We start from the raw sequence: 18245 nt of genomic DNA, 5'->3' as shown, positions 1-18245 counted from the left end.
GCTTAGCTAGTTTGGAGAACATCTTAGTAGGAGGATGAGTCGACAATGGATGGTTAGACTGGAAACAACCCGGGTCTTAAAGTCAAAGCGCGGACGTGAAAGAAAACATCCCTCTACGGTTTTCGAGCCGCAACGTTCAATGAGTGTCATGAGAGGGATAGTAAGAAGTCAAAGAGCATAAATCAACATTCTTATAGCCAAACAAATCACAAAGGCATTTTTTTCAAAACACAACATTTTTTATTCAAAATCACTTAACATTAACCAACAACTCTAACATTTTTTAACAATAATCCAACAATATAACATCAAACATTTTTTTCAAATGACAAACATTCTTTTTCAATTTACACTCTACTTTAAACAGGGTTGGCAACGTTGTGAATGAAATTGTTATTTCCACTGTTGCAAGTCATTGAGTCATGGATGGACACTACGTTTCCTAGCTGAAGACAACAAAATAAGCATACTAGTCACAAAATCAACGATTTACTTTCTCATCGTTTCTAGAAAAATCATGATCAAAATAAGTCACTAAATGTTATTTTGCTGATAATAAGTGATCAATTTCGATCTCGACTTTCTCTTTGAATTTGTCAAAGAGGGCTTTGATGTAATGGATTTCTTGAGTCGTTAATGGAGGACAGAAATGTTCACGCAAGTCTTTATACCACCAACGTAACACGTCTTTTTTAAACAGACTCCAAGCTTCGTCCAGATATTCGTTGAATTTTTCTTCTTGACTGATGTTTTGACATTCATAGTAATCATGCTTCATCCATATCGTAACTGTGTCTGCCAGGTATGTAGCACAGTAGGAGACCAATTGCTGTTCTTGTTCTGGACATCTCGACTTGATCATGATGTCCTTTTCGTCTTTGTCTTGGGATTCTCCTTCCACGGTCTCCTCACATTTCATGTCTAAAGTTTCTCCACTAGGCAAAGAGGGATAACAGTCTTCCATGGCTTCTAATAGTCTAGAATGACTTCTCTCAAACTGTTGATTTCTATGGTATTGTCGAATTCTACATACAGGAGGACGTTCACTGTGTGATCTGGAGGTGGATTTGCAAACTGAAGTTCCACACAAATCTGGCCCGATTTTATAGGGTGGAAATGTCCCTCGTCGCTGCCTTGGTCTGGAGTGAAATCAAAACCCCACAAAGCATAGCCTCCTGCATAATCGTCGTACGAAATACCGTGACTGGTGTTGGTTCCTAACTGTCCCGTGGCTTCGTACAGGGATAAGTACGATCTCAAATAATTCTTTGCGACACCAAAGTTGGGCACAAAGGGTCGGGTACACAAGGTCTTGCCGTCGCGACTGACTTCGATCTTGGACAAATTGTAATGTTGAAACTCAAAAGGATTTTGATCGTGGGTTCCGTTGAAGGCTGAATTCCTGACGATACCAACAATCAAACGCTTGGGTAACTGTCCTTGGAACAGATGATCTTCGATCATAGATCGCTGTGCAGCGGGAATGGTGAACGTTTTCACTTCTACGCGTCGTATCGGATACTTGGCGGTCGTTCTGCTCAACGTCTGACTGACGTCGTTTCCTACTTTAGGTAACACTTCCACACGACGCACGTAAAGTCGGGCTTCTTGAATGATAGTTTTGTATTCGTTGGCATGGGCCATCAAATGGAAAGCGGCACTGCTACGATTCAGTCTCAGACGGATATCCACCCCGTTCAGCAAATACTTTTCTTGTAACCACATGTCCAAATGCAAACGATCCATCAGTTCTAAACTTCGCCCTTGCAAAATTTTCTTACGACGGTCGTTAAACCCCACATTGTGAGGATTGTCATCTTCTGTCAGGACTGTGTCGCTAAACGTGCCTACACCTGCCGTGTCAGGTTTCCATACCACGCAAGCATCCAGATGAGTATTCTTGGCTTCTTTTCCGTACGTCAAGAGATTTTCCAAGTAGGCACGATATGGGTAAGTATCCATGCTGCTGCTGACCAGTTTGTTATTCAAGTACAAGTCCACTTCGCTGAACAAGGAATGCATGAAATTGTTGACAGGAGCTACTCTAGCATCGCCTCCTGGATTGGTGTTGTCCGTTTTGATCACTTTCACTTTCAAATACAGCTTTCCAGATCGATGTAATCTTCGGGTTGTCCTTTGATTTGAAACTCGATGGGAGCGGAATCCGTCAAAGAGAAGACGGGATGAAATTCCACCCATTGGGATTCTTGCATCGTCATCATGGTAGGGGGCATGGGAAAGAGATCCAGTTCCGACTTGGAACAAGCACAAGACTCTTGGTGCATCATTTTGTTCTGTGTCTCAATAATCGAAAACGTCTAAGTCTCGAACGGTTCTTCTTTTCTTTGTCTTTCTCGCTTTAGACGTGTGAAGTCTGGTGAAAGGGTATTTTCTTCGTCGTCTCTTTCTGCCTTGTCCTTGCTGAATGCTTGACTCGGTAGCGTGCAGGGCATTTATAGGTGTTTCGCGTCGGTCCAAAAGGTCTTTGCCCGTTTGCAGCAAGACATTTTTGCCTGCCCTCATGAAGGCTTCTTTAGGGTTTTGTTTGTCGATGATGACATTTTGGAGAAATTCTTTGCCTTGCGTCAGTGCCGCATCTTTCAAGGCGTGCAATCCGCGTGTCACCATCGGTTTCAACACGGGGGCCACCGAACGAAAGGCCGATTTTAACATATCTCCTAAACCGTGTCCTCGCTGTCGAGCAACCCCTCGGTACACTGGATACATGACTTACGAGTCGTGAGAGAACCGTTTTCTAAAATGGAGTTTCACCGTGACTTTTCCTTTGGTGAATGGAATATTTTGTCCCAAATCTCCTTTTATAGCAATGTTGACCGTGTCCAAAAACGACTTGCTGACAGGCAAATAGTGAGGATGGACAAATTCGCGGTGAACGTGATAAGTGTTTCCACCTTCCTCGTCAGTGACCGTGGCAGAATCCACTTTGAAAGGAATGACACGCAGTAACGGTGCGGAGGTGTGTCTCACCACGTTGTACTCCACCACATCGGAGTACACAAACATCAAATTCAGTCCTTGGTTCAGTTCTACCGGGGCACGAAATAACTTGCTAAAAGACTCGTTGTCGTAAACGATTGGTAATTCGTTTTTCTTGAGCATGGCCATTCTCATGTCCATGTCTCCGCCCAACATGTCAAACAATTCAGGACAAAATAAAATGGACAGGATTTTACTCCCGTCAAATTTCATCAAGAAGCGACGTGATGCTTTGTGGTATTCCATGGTGACACTTTTTTTGACACTCTCCAAAGCTTTCAGAAACACGACATTAAATCTGGAGGTTATGGCGCTCACCAAATGTTGACCACTAAAATAACAGCCTGGAGGAACGAACAAGTGATAGGTGGTGTACTTTTGATTTTTTGTGCCAGGTTTTTTTTTTGTCATATTTGCCATAGGTATCCAAGTACTGTTGCAATTGTTCGTCATGAACTTCTACATCAAAAAAATTTTGATTGGGAAGGACATTGAGGACTTGGGTCGGGTGAAAGATTTCTACTAAAGCCACTTCCCAATGGGCTTCGTGATCTAAGGGGATGGTCTGAGGTAATTTGGCCGTGTAACAGCACAACGTGTTCTTGGGAAACACCTCCATGGAACTGTCACTGGGTAAGGTTAAGTAAAATTGGTTTTGGTGACTCATAATTCCAGAGTTCTGTGGCTGTCCGAGGGGTTACTGGACGTCAGCGGCGTGTCTCCGCCCAAAATGGGGTTCTGGTTGTGGTTGTTGTTTGAGTGGTGACTGGCACTGGCACTAGACACAAGGTTCCCGTGGTTCCCGTTCGAAGAGAATTTCAGGGAGGGATTAGGAAGCAGGTATCCAAAGCAACTGCTCAATAAAATGGTCCACAATTGTTTGTCTCCTTGTTGCAAACTCAAATTGGCAATGGCTGCCCCGATGACACAATACACCACGAAGATTGGGCAGAAAAAGACGATTTGCGTTTTAGGCACTCGTTCTCCACACCACACCCACAAGGGTTGTTTTTGTAAATCTTGCAGAGAAGAACTGGGTGAAGGAGTGGTCGACGCAGCTGCGTCTGTGTGAAAGGCCATGATGGTCACTTCTTTTTATAGTCGATGACTTGCGAAGCGTCGATCCAAGAATCAAAACTGGGTGGATATCCTTTCCAACGTACTTTGACTTCTTTGACACGTCGTTTGCCTACTTTACGGGTTCTGCGTTCGAGAATGCGTTCGATGTCGTACACGTCGTCTTCTTTTTTGGTGACACGTTGTAACTCGGGCAAATAAAACGTTCCTTTGAGCACTTCTCGGATCATGTCTTCCAATTTATAGACGACAGGATGACGGCCTTGCACTCGTCCAGTGACACGAAACAATTCGGTCGTCCAGTTAGGTAAGTAACCTTTGTCGAAAGTGCGTTTGGTTTTGCCAATGCGCACCCAATCTCCTACGGTCAACTCTCCACTTTTCTTGGGGACAGCCCTCGTCGGGGACGTACCAAACAGACGCTCAAACACCAGCACTTCGTTGTCGGGAGTCACTTCTTGTGGGACACATCCGATGCTTCGATGGTAAGATTGGTTGTACGCTTGCACCAGGTGCGGTAAGATGTCAATGGACTTCAGAGTGTGGTGATGCGTAAAATATTTCCACATGCGTTCTTTTAAAGTGCGTTGAAAACGTTCCACGATGTTGGCTTTGGTTTCGGGATTCTCGGTGGTAAAAATATGAATGTCACGTTTCTTTAATTCTTTTTGGAAAGCTTGGTTCAGAAATTCGGTGCCTTTGTCCGTTTGCCATCGAAGAGGGTGACGACCACTTTGTTTCAACACCCGTTGCAGGGCTCGCACTAACTCGCTGCTCGATTTGGAAGTCAAGGGCAAGACCCAGGCAAATTTGGAAAAGACGTCGATGACACAAAGCAAATATTTGTAGCCACGATTGTAGCTGGCCAAATGAGAGACATCGGCTAAATCTGCTTGCCATTGATGATCGATGCCTTCCACTCGGGTGCGACTTCTGGCAAACTTGCGTCGAATGGGTTTGTGTAAAGTGTAGGTAGCTTGTTCTTGTAACCATCGTTGCACTTGAGGTAAACGGAGACTTTTCAGTCGAGTTTTGGCAGCACGATACAATTTTTGAACTCCTGCGTAACCTGCGGGATGAGAGGGATCGTAGTAAATGCTGGCTAAGACTTTTTCCATTTTTTTGTGTTTGTGTGTTAATAAGACACCCACTCTTGGAGGATGCTACTCTTTTTCTCTTGGGGTACTTTCTTGGATTGCAATGCTTTGCGTGTGCGACCGGCAATAGGTGTTGAAGAGGAGGATGTCTGAGCGGAGGATATCGGTTCTTGTTTCACTTCTGTCTTCATTTCTGTCTTCACTTTCTTTTTCTCTTGTGATGAAGAAGAGGTGGCCATCATCTTTTTAATCCATCCAATTCTGGAGGTAGGTGGTGTTGTTAACTTGCGTACTTTTTCTGGTGAAGTTTGAAACCCTTCTTCTTCTTCTTCTTCTCCTTTTTCTGTCTTGGTCACTGGTAGTGGTGGTACTGGTACTGGTGATGGTGATGGTGCTGGACTTTTCATCAAGGTCTTAAAATCTTTCAGAGTGGGTAGAGCTGTTTCGTCTAAAGCTTTCTGGTGAAAGAGTTGCAGTCGTTGCAAAAGTTGACCGTACTTTTGCGATTTTTCTGTTTCGGACAAATCTTGGCGATCCATCAAGGACTGCAATTCGTGTTGTAACTGGGACATCTCGCTCAAATTGGGATTGGGGGGTAAATGCGGCGTGCGTTGTTCTTGCCAACGATGGTATTCCATCCATGGTTTGTAAGGCACTAAAGCTAGTTTTCGTCCTTCCATGGGGTTGTCAAGGGTCAATTCTGAGATCTTGGCACTTCCAAGGGCCTTTTTATCTTGCTCCCACTAGTCCTCCCAACATGGTTCCAAAGACTCCTTTCAGTAAGGGGCCTAACAAGTGAGGTAAAATGCCTCAACGTTGGACAAACATCTACTTCTTTTGACGAATGGGAATTTTCTTTTGAACCATTTGGCGAAGAACGTGACGATGTTTACCTAAGCATTGTTTCTGGTGTTTGGACAAAGGGATCGTGCCTTTCAAGACGTTTAAACAGCATTCGCACACGGTATCGATGACCTCTTTGGAGGCCGATTGAATGAGTCTTTTTCGTAGAGGTGGAGAAGCTTTGGACAGGACAGATAACATGTCCCCATGTTTAACTAAACGAGGAGGCAGACCTTTTATTTTCTTTCCTTGGGGGTGATTAGCAGAGGGATGTTTTCTGGAGGGTGACATCTTTGAGTCTTCAGCACCAAAAACACTGATACCCTACTTGGTCGTATCAGTTTGAGGACAGGCATGACACGTAGTGCAGGGGTACGTAACGGACTAAATCGAGCCAGTTCTTGCTTGGACAAATCCAGTAAACTTTGTAACATGCCCGATCTTTCTTGGACTTTGATATTGGGAGAAGGTACTTTGTGAGCAGCAGCCACTGCCACTAAATTGGAGGGTCCTGCCACTGGGGAAGTTCTTCTTGGGGTCATCAAGGAAGATGTTCTTGGTGTGATCAACGTCTCCAAGTACACTTCAGTTCTTGGTGTCATCAACGGAGAAGTGGATGAACTTGAGGATGCCGAAGACGCAGTCACCGCCGTGGCAGATCGTGGTTTGCGAGTGTAAAGTTGCGTCCTGGCCGAAGTGCCTCTCTTGCGACTAGTTTTCTTCTGTGGACTTTTCTTTTTCTGGGGGCTTCTTTTCTTTTTCCGGGGTGGCGTCTGGTAAGAGGAGGGTCACGTCACTGGAGAAGTTCTCCTTGGGGACCTGGTCTTTTTCTTCTTCTTGGAGCTTCTTTTGACTTTTTTCTTGGGGAGAAGTTTTGGGGCATTAGGATCCCATCTTAAGAGAGAGCGAATGATGACCCCTCCTAGAGTACCGCTTCCTCCAGGTTTCAAAATGATTTCTTTTTTGGTTTGAGTGTCGATGCGGGGATCGGCCAGTTGGGTCAAAGCGACTTTGTTTCGATCAAAAAAGCGTTTGGTTTGATGAGGAATCTGAATGATTCCTTGGAGTAATTGACGTGCCGTCACCGTGAACCATCGTAAGACTTCTTTGAGACTAGCTTCTAAGACACGAGCTCGTGTTTGTGGATTTTTTTCTCGACTGATGCCATACAAGGCACGAATCAATTTGACGGGAAGACGCGACTGAAGGGACGTCATGTTCAAAATGTGTGTGAGACAGACGAAAAGGATCTGATGTTTTTTTAGATTTTTTTTGTGGAGTGAAATTAAGTCGAGGACGGAGACGTGTACAGGACAGGCCCTGCGTCTTGGCACCAGTGGTGAAACAAGTGGGTACGAAATCGCAAATCCTCGGGGGTCGTAGGTTTCAAATCGACGAGTAAATAGGCGTGTGGAGTTTGAGTGGCATCGTCGTACGCCTGAGTCAGCCAAGGTGTCCCTAACTGTTTGGCTAAGACTTGCACTTGCGATTTATCTCGAGGGCTTTTAAACAAGACCACGTAATGCGCATTGAGACTGATGATGCGATGGGCTTTACTTTGTTGAAACAAATTTTGGGTGATGTAAACGACACTGGCATTACGGTGATGCCCTTTGCGCGTGAACCACAGTTTAATTTCTTCTTCGTCTTCTCCTAACATGTCGTCGAAAATGACCAAATGGGTTTGACGGGAGTCAGAGACGATGCCGTCGTCTTCTTTAGGAATGCCTTCCACAAACACGATGGAATCGCCTTGACTTTCTCGCAAGAAGCTGTACGCCGATTGCCACTCTTTGTAAGACCACACGATCCGTTGAGGTGGCCGATCGATCAAATGATGTTTATGTTCGATCAAACGTTTGACGAATTCGGTTTTGCCTGAACCGCTAGGTCCAGCAATGAGCATGTTAAAAGGATGGCGAAGATACAAAGCCTCCCAACTGGCACGATCTAAGTGTTCGTCGATGACTTTGACAGTGGAGGAAGAGGGAGCAGAGACAGCAGAGGTAGCCATAGTGTCTGGAATGTCACTTATGACACGAAAACAAACAAGACGAGAGTTTATATATTTTTTTTTTCAGAACACGTTTATTGAATGTTTCAAACATGAATACGAAGACAAAAAAATAAATAAAAGCCAAAGGCTTAAGTACAAGGATAAAAGGCACATGATAAACATCAACGTGGAATAAACACAATTGTCTGTTCAACATGTTTTGGGTAATGTTCTGACCATTTCTATACTGGGTAAGGTCACACAAGTGTCCTCCCGAAAGGGTCTTTCAGGCCTGTCCACGACAGTCCTGTCCTGGGTGACGGCTTCTTCCGGCAACGTCACTAGCACAGGTTGAAAAGTCGCAAGGCTCACAATCGCATTCCAATTCAGAAGCCCCACACTTGAATTGTGCCTGTCTAAACTTGTTTTGTGTTTCTCTGAAAGTATTCACCTTGTTCGCTCGGTCTTGGTAGTCACAATGAACTATTGATCTTGCCTAGGGTTCCTTTTTATATACAGACCAATACCGACGTGTCCATACAGTAAGGTGAAATGATTGGAAAGTCGCACTCGCTTCTGGTACACGATTTGATAGACTTTTTCCAAGGGTCGACTGACGATTTGGTGAGTGGGTAAACGTACAATCTTGCTGGGTTGATAGGTGGTCACTTTAAAGTTTCCATCCTCTCCCGATTGCAAGGCTTCTTTCAATACCCCAAAGTTGACCACACGACTGGTACGATAATTCAGAGTCAATCCTTTCACTTTACACGTCGTGTGCAATTCTCCTTGTGGGTCCCGGTATTCGTAGCCGTAATGTTTGGGACCACCACTGACGAAACTTAGAATCTTGTCGTCGGGATGTTCGTCTGTCCAGGCTCCTAAACGGTCTCCTTCGATGTCAGGGTGCTGTTGACTCGGGTGATGGATGTAAATGCAACTGTCCGTGTCAAAGTACAGGACACGTTCCCCTAACAGTTCTAAAGCTTCGTACAATTTTAAGCGAGCATGAGCTGTCACGTAAGCCGCAATGATGACATTTCCAAAGGGGTCGTCTTGTACAAAGTCCAGATCTTCCTCGTAATTGACCAAGATCAAATCCTCGCGAACGACGTCCACGTGTTTCATGTATTTGGTTTTGTCGTGAATCATCTGAAAGTAGCGGGAAGGTTTTGTCAAATATTCCGTCTTGGGTAAATACGGTCGTTGTGCCATTTTACCCCACAAGCAATTTAACATCACTTTGGCAAACGACCGCCTGCCTTCGTTTTTCTCGATGTGGTCTAAAGAGATGCCTTCTTGTTCATAGTATTTCTCTTTGAATGTCTTTTCGTCTTCGGAAGTGTGACACCAGGAAGGATAGCCGTTGGCTTCTTGCTTCAGTTTCAAAAGGCATCCACGTAGTCGGCGAAAATGCCTTTCTGACTGGGATCACCCTTCTGGTATTGTTGTGTCTTGGGAAAGTGGCAAATTTCGTACACTTCTAACAGTTGGTATCCCATGTCCAGAGCTTTGAACAATTCTACGCTGACCCAGGTTCCCGTCAAGGCCCGTTCTTCCTGGGCGTGCTGACAAGGTTGGTCTTGGTTGCACGTTTCGGCACAAGTACGGCACAAAGGAAACATCAGTTTGCCTTGGCAATGGTGAGGTAAGACGGGATGATATAGGTTCGTGGGAGGCAAAACTTTACACATGATCAAGCCTTCGTATTGTCGAATGTTTTTTAGGTCGATGTGTTCCGTGAACAATTGTGGGTACCCTGCAGGAAAGCGACAATATTTGCACACGTAAGGATGCAGCGAACACACGTCCAAGTATTTGATTTCTTCTCCTTTCTCTTCGTCGGCTTGGTACAGCAAACAGGTGGCATTGGTCCTTCCTCCGTACAAACTATCCCTCGGGTTTAGGGGGTCCATCAGCTTGTAACTTTCCACGGCACGTTTCAAATAGGGATCGGTTTTCATACGGTGATCGTACTCGTGTTCCCACATTTCCACCACTTGGTATCCTTGCTGTTCTAACTTTAGGCGTCGCTGACAAGTGTCCTGGTACAAGTCTTCCATGGTTCGTTGTAAAAACTGATTTTTAGTGCTACGATCAGGGTAACAGACGGGACATCCGTGAAATAAGCAACCGTTAAACTCGTACACGATCTTGGGGTTTTCTAAGTCCCAGCCATCGACCGAATACGTTCCGATGGTCTTTTCGCCTCCTCCGTTGCGGGCATGCTGAATCCATTTATCTTCCTTGTCGCACAAGTAATGTAACCAACGTAGGGCTTTGACCGAGTATTGACGTTTGACATAGTTGGTCGTTTGAGGACTGATGACAGCCACGGTGTTTTCAGGCATGAATCGTTGTCGATACTCTAAGGAACACGCTTTGGCAATGGTGCAAGCTTCTTTCAAAGGATCGACCCCTCCGTGTTCCATGAACAGTTCTCGATATTTTCCACAGCAAAGTCGTAAAATGTCCACGTCGGAACGACAATACTTTAGCATTTCTTCCTGAAAGTCGAAAGGGTCGGAGGCGTGAGTCTGGTACCAAGCGTAGAAAGCTTCTCGTTGTTCGGTACGCATGTTGTCAGGGTCGTAATAGTGAGCCTCAGGCAAATGGGGTAGATTGGTTGATTGGCTTCCTTATTGAAAAAGTGTGGAAAGTACCCTTTAGCCATTTCTGTCATTCCAAACGTTTTAGGCATTCGACTCAAAGGCATGGCCAAAGAGCTCATCGAATCTTTAAACTGCACTTGTCCCACTTGCAAGAAAATGATTTTGGCTCCGTTCAAAGTGACTTTAGGATGTTCGGTGCCTTGTTCCGTATAGTATCTGAGAAGAAACTATCCATCGTATCCGGAGAAATTGTGAGCCATCACTGTGGCATGACGATGACAATCTCCGTAACGTTCGATGTCCTCTTGGCTCCACGTCTTGTCGATGGGATCTAAGACCCATTGGGCAAAATCGGCTAACGTGTTCGGTCCTCGAAAGATTTTTTCACGCCCTCCGGGAATCTTGCTGCAGTGAGGGCAATGACTGAAGATAGGTTCTTGAATGCACTTCTCGCACGCTCGATGAGCCACGCAGAAATTAGGAATGTGAATGCCAGTCTCTTCCATGCATTCGAAATCGAAAAAGATGAAATTGCCTTTCTTCTTGTGACCGTCCTCTTTCTCTGGTGGGGGCTGGTATTTTTGCACGTAGCACTCGTGTTGCAGGTCCACGATGTGGTGACAAATGTGGCATTTTTTTTCCCCTGAACATACGTGTGTCTTGGTACTGTTGGTACGTAGGCCTTGTCGACAAGTAGGGCACAATCTCAGGAGTTGACAAGCACATTTCTGCTGTGAACATTGCGTCTTCAGATGTTGTTGGTAACAGGCAGGGCTGACAAACGTACGCAGACAAGCAGGACAATGTACTCTTTCTTGTCCTTCGCTCAGACAGGGTGGAGAGGCCAAACATCCTGGGCATTTCGATCCACAATGTTTGTGTTGCTCTCGATTGTTATAGCCATAGTCACATTTCTCACAGTAATAACTGTATCCCAGGAATCCAGTGATAGTGGTAATGGTATCGAAATGGTCATCATGATAATAGACATGAATGTATTTTCCGTCCTTAAAGTCTTTCCCTCGAAACAACAGAGGTCCGCGCATTTCTTGAGGGTGCACTTTCAAGATGTAGAGTGGAGCTAGGACATCTTGCAATTTCTGCATCTCAGGAATGCCACAGGGTGTGTCTTTGGACAGTCCGGCTTGTTGTAACAGGAGTTCTGCTTCGTTTCTTTGTTTGGCTCGGTCGGATCTTTGAATAGTTTTCCAGGCTCTTTTCCATTCTACCGTGTCGTTCTTGTTGGCATAGGTTCGTCCCACAACGATGGCTCGGGCTAAACACATCTGGTCTTGAGAATTGTGAATTTGGACGAGACTCTTTTTGGTGTTGCGAAGGTCGTTCACCAATAACACCTTATTGCGTTGTCCGGTCCCTTGAGGAGGAGAGACGTGGGCCATTTTCAGTGTGGCTTTACCATCGGTGATGTCAAACTGGTCATTAGATTGTTGTACGTGTTGAATCTTGTCCATGACTTTGGAAGGGGTTAGTTCTGCGGGTCTGCTAAACTCGATCCAAACAGGGGATTTCAAGCTGTCGTGATCTATGGATAGTGTCAAGCGATCGTCTTCGTTGGGTTGACATTGTCGCTTGAGGGCGGTGAGCAAAGAATCCCACATCTCGGTGATAAACGCTTCTGCTTTCTCCAATGGTACGTCGGACTTGAAATCTTTAAACTTCACTGTGTAGGTGTAAGCCGTGGTTCTAAATTTTCTAGAGGAGCGCTTTTCCGTGTCCCGAATGGAATAGTACTTTTCAGGGTTGAATAAGGGTGGTGAACTTTGTTTAGAGGGTTCGGATTCTGGTTCACTCATGTCCTCTTCAAAATCACTGGCATGAATTTGTGCCAAGACTTCAGCTCTGGTACGAGGCGATAGATCACGTTTCTGCCTCTTACTTTCTTCTTCTTTCTTCTCGAATGAATGGGATCGTTTCATCTTGAGTGCAAAACGTCAAATGACTCAAGTTTAAACACCATAGACTAATTTATAGTCATGGCAAACCAGCGTATATAAAAAGGGTGTGTGTCTTGTCCTTTCACTATTCATTTCACTCTCAAACCGAGCACAACGATGGAAGAGACTACCCAGATGGAACGTTTCATCAGAGCTTTGCGAGGGGTCATTCGAAAATTCTCTTCAGACCAGCCGACGGACTACTCTCCTTCCTTTCGAGATAAAAGTCAAGATACTTGCTATATCTGTCAGAAGAAAGGGCATTGGTCTTCAAAGTGTCCAGACCGTCAAAAAAGATCAAAAACAGGGGCTAGAAAAGACAAAAGTCAAGATACCTGTTATTATTGTCAAGAAAAAGGACATTGGTCTCCAGATTGCCCAAAAAAGAAACAAGAGGAGTCGAAAGAAAAGAGGGATTCTTCAGAAGAAGAGAGAGATTCTTCAGAGGAAGAAAACAGCCAGGTGAAGAAAAAGAAACAGGAGAAGAAAAGAAGAAGGGAAGAAAGTGAGGAGGAAGAGGAGGAAAAGACTGTGACGGTGAAGAAATTGAAAAAAAAGAGAGAGTAAAAAAAGAAACAGAAGAAGTGAATGTAATTTATAAAGTGTTCTGTTGTGAATTGTGAATTGGATTGTAACTATGGAGAAAAGAATACATTAATTATATAAGGTAAGTGTCTTTCAGTTTTGATTTTAAATAAGAAGCTACACTCACGCACTCATACACAGACATGTACTATAAGGGTAAAATGGTTTTTTTTTTGTTGATTTTTGAGTTATTGGCAAATTGAAAGGCTATGTCTTTTCGAGAGAAGTGGGTGGCCCTGAAAAGGGCCTTTTTGGTGTAGGGGTGAGTTTAGGCAATCAACTTTAACTGCCTTAAGCCTTTGCCACCGCCGAGGCCTACTTCTGATGATGATGATTGGGTTGAAATCACTAAGGGTGGTACGATAGGCTTAGTCACAGGGTTGGCGTGTTTAGCTCGGGAAGGTCGTATTCTCTTCGGTCGTGATAAAGAAGTCTGATACATTTGTTTCAGACTTCTTAACTCCGCTAAAATGTCCAACAGTACCGTGGCCGTTTGATTTTCATCCTCTTGTTTCTTTGCTGCTACTTCTTCTTGTTGTTGTTTTTTTCTTACCTCTTCTTGTTGCTGTTGCTGTTGCTGTAGGAGAAAAGCTTGTTCCGCTTCATTTTGTCGTTGCATAAATTTCTCCAATTCTTCTTTCTGTCTCTGTCTAAAATTCTCCACTTGCGGTAATGAAGAATGAGACGAAGGTTCCGGAACAAATTCTTGCGAGGTAAGAAAATCCACAAAATCCCAATGTACCTCTTCTGAAAGTAAGTCCGGGGTCCCTTGGGCGGTCTCCACTGCTGGTGCACCCCAGTGAATCGTTTTCTGAGTTTCCGTCATGTTGAATCACTGTCTCGCATCGATTGACTGCACACAGGCGATAGCGAATCTATATAGACCACGTGACGTCACAGACTGTTCTCTTCGGATTGGATGCGGGCTGGCTGAATTTTGTCACGCGTGTTTGGATTGGTCAATGAACTCAATCCGTTTCAATCCTTCTTCTCCCTATAAATAAGCGCAGTTCAGTGCATTGATTCACCTGTTCTCGGAGCCTCACGATGTGGACCACAGTTGAATTATCCACCCTTGTGTCTTCAATGATGTTTAGGACGGACATACCCATGTATGTCCGATCCAAGTGGACTGTTGTTGATAGGACAGATACTAGTCTATGGATGAGAACAGTTTACATAGGAAGACAAGGATGCCTCAAGAGGGTACTTGTGTATGGACCTGCAGTTAGAAGGAGTTTAAGAAGAAGAAGATGTGACAGATGCCATCTATGTTAATATTAATATTAACATAAAACCAAAGGCCCTTTTCAGGGCCACCCACATTTCTCGGAAAGAGATAGCCTTTCGATTGCCTACCCCTTTTTTAATTTTTTTTTTTTTTTTAAAATATCCCATGTTCAATTCCCTTTGTCCCTAAAGTAGTTTTTTTTTCTAACATGTTCAATTCACCTTTGTCCCTGGACAAACCCAAACTCTATTCCCATGTTCAATTCCCCTTGTCCCTAGACAGACCCAAACTCTATTTCCCCATGTTCAATTGCCTTTGTCCCTAGAATCGATATTTTTTTTTCCATTGTTCGAATGCCTTTGTCGCTAAAATCAATATTTCCTTTTTTTCCTTTCTCCAATGTTAAATTCCATTGTCGCTAAACTTACCCAGGGTTTTATGCCCATGTTAAATTTCCATTGTCGCTAATCTTACCCAGGGTGGTTAATGTTAAATTTCCATTGTCGCTAATCTTACCCAGGGGGTGTTTTTAATGCTAATTCCCATTGTCGTTAATCTCGCCCCATTCACTACTGCTATGGATTCAACGCGATGGATTCAAGGTTATGGTTTGATTTTACAAACATGATCACATTCTCAATGTTCTGGATGGGAAGATCAAACTCACTTTCTACACACAATTTTCCCAATATTACACGGTGATTCTACGCACAGTTTTCCCTATATTACATGGTGAATCTATCCCTCGATACTACAATGGACTGACCTGAATTTGAATCCCCACGAGCGGCATCAACCGCCTGCATAATCGTTGTGGGAAATGCTGTATGTATTATTGGCATCAACGATATATCAAGTACCAAAATAATTTCGAATACATTTTGCTTGGCGTTGGTTCCAACTCCTATAGTGATGGTACTGTCGACGATAACGCTACTGACGGTACTGGTGACAATAACGCTACTGATGGTACTGTCGACGATAACGCTACATTTTGATTCTCTGTATATTCGATGAGTTGCGACGATGTATTCTAAAGCTCAAAATCTGTGTGTGTGATTTGGATTTTTGACACAGCTTTAAACACATTTCAGTCAGGTCGCTACGGTGTCTGCAATGTGGCAGTTTATTGTGATGTCTAGCACTGGGGCATCATGCCGCAGACATGTAGCATGATGTCCCACCCAGTAGTCATTATCCTGACACCAGGTCGACCAGTCCTAACACTAACCTCTTAATGCTGAGCGCGTAGCGAATCAGCTGCTAGTACTATTTTTAGAAGTCTTTGGTATGACTCGGCTGGGGGTCGAACCCGCGACCTACCGCATCCTAGGCGTACGCTCTAACCACTTAGGCAACCGGAGCGATGGTTTGGCAGATAATTTGTCTAATTTAATTTCACTTATTTGATAAGACGTTTTCTCACGCTATTTGTTCCTTAAATGAGGTTGTTTAAAATATTGTAGAAAACGTCATCTTCCTCATCCTACGTTGTAACTCAGGCAAGAAATAAAATGTTCCTTTCAAAACAGTTTATTTCATATCTTTCACTATATAATATATATATATATATATATATATATATATATATATATATATATATATATATATATATAGAGAGAGAGAGAGAGAGAGAGAGAGAGAGAGAGAGAGAGAGAGAGAGAGAGAAAGAGTTATGGCTGGCAAATGCAATGCACTCCCTCCCACCCGCACCTTTACACAGAAGCAAAATTTGTTATGTTAGCATAGCTATTAGGCTAGTACCCGTATAAAGATAAATACGTTCCTCCTTTTGAAACGAATGCTGATAATTTGAAATGGGCAAGAGAACATTGTACTCCCAAACTTCCCTGATAGCAAAGCAAAGCTATGATTTCGATATTGATAAGGAATATATCCTGAATATATCCTTAACCGTTATGCGTTGGTACTGAGGCATAGGACAAAGGCGTATAAGTATAAAATAGAAAGTCAATCCTATTTAAAAAGATATATACAGTGGAACCCCGCTATAACGCGATGATCGGGGTCCATAAAATCGGATCGCGTTAAAAGCGGGGTCGCGTTAATGCGGGGTTTTACAATATTTAACTTTTTTTTCCGAGAACATATACGTGTATACATGTACAATGATCAAAAGTCGGCTTATCATCAGATGAATATTAACTGGAATGCATTAATTAAGATATATTCAAAATAATCGAAGGTTAATATATTTATAGGTTATTACTGTGCATTAAAAACATTTACTAATTTTTATTTGTTTGAACGATAATACAGATTGACCGATAATACCAGACTATCGCTATATCATGAAAAGTGTATCAACACCGTATGCTACCGTGCCGTCGTGGCATGCAGTTCATCCATAATGGATGTAATTTCATTGAAAATCGTACAGATTTAAAATATTCAATAATTTTGTAATAGTCTGAATTCGTCGTGTAAAATATAGGATGAACAAAATATTGAAACCATTTACTTGCCGTCTGATATCGTACGGTCATTGCATGCAGCTATTCCCGGGTCTACATACGGTGTCTGTACAAATTTCATACCGCTAAAATTTTATCATATGCGACAACTGCAAGAATAATTAACAATCAACGCATGATTTCAGCGTGCAAATAACTTTTATTTCAGATTTTGTGAACATCGAAAGAAACATGTGAAAACTGCTAAATTAATACTTCTTTTAAGTTGAGTAATGCCAATGATGTGTCGACGGATGCGTTATTATCTGCTACCATTCCCTTTATCATTTCACGGCGATAATTTTGTTTAAATACGGAAATTATGCCTTGGTCAAGTGGCTGGATTTCTGACGTAGTGTTTTTCGGGAGGTACGAAACTTTGATCTTGCCATCACTGCTGACAAGATTTTCCGCTGGGGGGTGGGCAGGGCAATTATTCAGCAGGAGGAGAGCTTTTTCCTCCAGCTTGAGTTTTCGTAAATGAGCCCGAACATCTGGAACGAATGTTTTGTGAAACCAGTCGTCAAATATGGAGCTATTCATCCAAGCATTCTTGCTGTTAGTGTACTGAAATGTTGTTTGCCCTTCTTTAGTTGATCTAGGGCATACAGTTTCTCTTTAGCAGAAAACGACTTGCGTTTTTGAACTTGCTTTTCCATAACAGTAAAATATTTTTTTTATATAAGCAAACAACGTACACAGATAAAGCTCAATAACTAAGTAATGAAGGCCTGCAATGGTTACGAATCACTTTTTATATAAAACAAAATTAAGCTGAACGGATGTACAATTTCATACCCTTTTAATTTACAGATAATAAAGTGGATATTATTTACTTTCAACTGTTTGTTGTTTGATCGCACCGCCAAGCACAGCATACATGTTGGCGGCTTTCGTCCTTTGATGTTTATTAAATTGTGCAACCTCTTGTATCAACCACAACTTTGTCTGCTGCTTGGCTGTGATTGCAGTTAAATAAGAAGCCCATGTCGGCTATTGTTTGAGCAACGACTGTATACAGAATTCATGGAAGACAATCACAAAGACGATTTACTGGCTTTACTCATGGATCCGTAATAAGTAACACTTCCGATAATGTTTACTTCGGCTTAACAATTCAAAAACCTAATGAAACCAGTTTTCTCTTCTAGAGTAGAATACGGAGCTTCACCACAACCTGTTCAAATTGATAAATTTCAGAAGCCAAGCGTTGTACACACTATTTCTCGTACGTTATATATATCGTATTATTTTAGAATTCATACACGATCACTTCTCCAAAATCACTTAAAGAACCAGGATAAATTGTTAAGTTCCGATCGTTTATTATTAAAAGTCATACGCGAATTCTTCCACCAAATTATAATAAACGTTTTAC

This window comes from Sinohyriopsis cumingii, chromosome 5 (genome assembly GCF_028554795.1).
Source record: "Sinohyriopsis cumingii isolate HCF-2022 chromosome 5, ASM2855479v2, whole genome shotgun sequence".
Classification (NCBI taxonomy): domain Eukaryota; kingdom Metazoa; phylum Mollusca; class Bivalvia; order Unionida; family Unionidae; genus Sinohyriopsis; species Sinohyriopsis cumingii.
Note: the sequence above shows the minus strand (reverse complement) of the source record.